The sequence below is a fragment of the Pteropus vampyrus genome, unplaced genomic scaffold (assembly GCF_000151845.1).
Source record: "Pteropus vampyrus isolate Shadow unplaced genomic scaffold, Pvam_2.0 Scaffold2860, whole genome shotgun sequence".
Taxonomy (NCBI): domain Eukaryota; kingdom Metazoa; phylum Chordata; class Mammalia; order Chiroptera; family Pteropodidae; genus Pteropus; species Pteropus vampyrus.
Genome location: NW_011891641.1, coordinates 494 through 3,199, shown reverse-complemented (window position 1 = coordinate 3,199; position 2,706 = coordinate 494). Strand labels below are relative to the sequence as shown.

Here is a 2,706-nt window from a genome sequence, read left to right as displayed (position 1 = left end):
GTGTGGCAGAGGCACCTCCACCCCGGGCTCAGGCAGACTGTGGGGCCTAATTCCCCCTGCCCGACCCCCACCATAAATCAAGGCCTGGAACAGAAAAAGCACTCAGGACGACAAGAAGATTATGTTCCTGTCAGAAAATCTACGTCCCAGTGGCTTCATTCTGAGCCCACAGTGTCTGTCCTCGATGTCACTGCCGTCAACATTATCCCAACAGTGAATTAGAAGGCACTAGGGATGATGGATAGGCTGGGCGGCAAAATAAGAAGGAGCGAAGGGAATGCCAGCCCCAATGCCAGTCACGGAGAAAGCCCGGAGTTGTTTTTTTGTGCAAGCTCGTGCAGAATAAACGAGCAAGTCAATGGCAGGTTCCAGAAATACACTCTTTTAATTACTAAAAAGCTCTCTATTGATCTGCTTTTCCTAAGAGGTAAATACCATTATAGAGACTTATACGTGGGGTGTGGAAGTCACTCCTTCGAAGGCTACCAGGAATTCGGATCAGGGATCCACGTCAAACTGTGACGGGGCGTCCGTCAGAGCCTGAAGACAAGGGCCTTCGCCCTACTGGCCTCAGGAAGGAAAGGGGGCTGCCAGCCAGCTCCTGCGACCCGCGTCCCTGTCCAGGAAGCACCACGTTGGAGAACATTCTGGACAAACCGCAGGGGAGCAAGTACTTCTCACTTCCACGAGCAACGCCATGGTCTGCCCATGAAGCTCCTGAGGAAGGGCGTTCGCTGCAGACGGCAGAAGGCGAACAGGGGGCGCAGGAAACTGCATCTCTCCTGCTGCACGAGTGGTGGCTGGGAGTCACTTTGCCCCCGACAGAGATGACGAGTCCCTGATGCACGCACGAACGCTGCAGGCGGTGTGACTGAACCGTCAGGAGCAATTTCCGACTGGCCGACACTCAACACTCGGTGAGAGCAAGGCGCCAGGGTCTGACGGTGAACTTGCTGCTGTGCCTGACGAATGGCTCCCCTGGGGACATCTCCACAAACCAAGCTCCCAAGAGTCTGCTCAGACCTGTCCAGAGGTTCTGGTGTGCCTGTCGCATGGGCTGACGTGGAGAGGCCTAGATGTCCTTGCCCAGAAGGCTCGTCCGTGGGGAAGGAATCGCCTGGAGCAGATAACTGCTGAGTGCGACCCACGGCAGAGCCATCTCCAGACCCAGGCGCCTGCGAGCCCCCCGGGGGCCTCGGTGCTGTGGTCTGGCCCAGGGGCTCCTGAGCCTGCCCGCCCTCTGCAACCGCATCCCCCGGCTTCAGGCCTCGTGCGTCACAGCCCTTAGATTCTGTAGCTGTAGGGTGAGTGAGTTGAGTCTTATAGACGGGCATTCACTGTCTCAAAGGACGCCCGCCGGGTGTGGGCCGGTCCAGGGAGCAAGGGCACAGGGTGTTGGGGGGGGGGGGGGTGCGTGCAGGGGAAACCGGGGGGGGGGGGGGGGGTGCGTGCAGGGGAAACCGGTGCCCTGCGGAGGGGAAGAGGGCCTGCCTAGGGCCCTGAGGTCCTCCGCAGCTGGCTCTGCACTCTGCTGCCCAAGCCCGCAGACCCTGTGGAGGGGCAGCCCCCCGGCCGCACCCAGCCGAGGCTGGGGTTGGATTTGGGTCTGGGAGGGAGCAGGAGGGCAAGTCAAGGCCCCGCCCAGCTCTGCCTCTCCCAGCCTCACCCCCCACCAGGAAGAGCTGGACACTGACTGCCCGGCCAATGTGGCCCTCCCCGGGCTTGCCTTTGTTCCAGACCCTTTTCTAGAGTTAAGAAGCCAGTTTCCTGGACGTCTGCGGCCCCAGCAGCCCCTTCTGGGGCAGCCCCTACGTACCCGGCTGAATGGGATGCCGTACTTCTTGAGGATGATGGGCGAGATGAGGGTCATCTTGTGCCTCAGGAAGGCGTCACAGCCCTGGGAGCTCCCGGGGAAGAACCCTGAAGCAGAGAAAGTGGGGGGGTCAGTCTGCGGCCGGGCGGGGTCAGGCCAACGCTCTCTGGGAGGCTCCTTCCCCCGTCGGAGCACAGAGCACAGCACCAAGGGAACCGAACACACGGACGCCGTCACGCAGCCCCACGTGCTCCGCTGGTGGCAGGCGGTGGTGACGCTCTGGCCTTGGCTTAGTGAACCCGGAGCAGAGAAGGTGCCGAGGCTGTCCGTGTGAGAGGGCGCACGCCCCCGGCACATGCCCGCGACCGCAGACGGGGCAGGGCGTGGGTGTGCAGGCACGTCCCCTCCAGCCCCGCCAAAGACCCGCCGGGTTGCAGCCACGTGGTCACTGAGCCACGTGAGAGCACAGTCAGGGCAACAGGACACAGGAGCTGGTGCTCTAGAAGCAGCCCAGCTGTGATCGGCGGGGAGTGGTGCCCCATCCGCGCACACACACCCGACCAAGTCTGCGACAAGGCTCTTTGCACGCTCCGTCCCCATGGCCCCCAGGCAGGTGAGGAGAGAGAGGCTCGGGCCACTGGCTGACCCGCCCTTGGGCCCTAGTCCTTCAGGGAACAGCAGAGCAGTCCGCCCGGGCTCGTCCACAGCTCCGGCCCTAAGCCTCGGTCACAGAGTCCGCGTTCGGGTGTGTTTCCTGCCCTAGACTGTACAGCACGGAGCTCGTTTAAGTAACATTGGTGAACACGGGCTCGTCAGCGCTACCTGCTCAGAAAGCTCGTTTAACAAACACAGTTTGGGGACGTTTCCGGACCACTTGCTGGCTGAAGCTCCAA

At 61.8% G+C, this 2,706-nt stretch overlaps 1 long non-coding RNA gene across 1 annotated transcript; it reads right to left on the bottom strand.

The window, feature by feature from the left end:
- Positions 1-366: 366 nt before the first annotated feature.
- On the bottom strand, positions 367-2,063 carry LOC111734646. The gene is made up of 2 exons (XR_002778532.1): positions 1,817-2,063; positions 367-1,297 (listed from the first exon to the last, which is right to left on the bottom strand). It is a non-coding gene; the product is annotated as an uncharacterized LOC111734646 (long non-coding RNA).
- Positions 2,064-2,706: the final 643 nt, after the last annotated feature.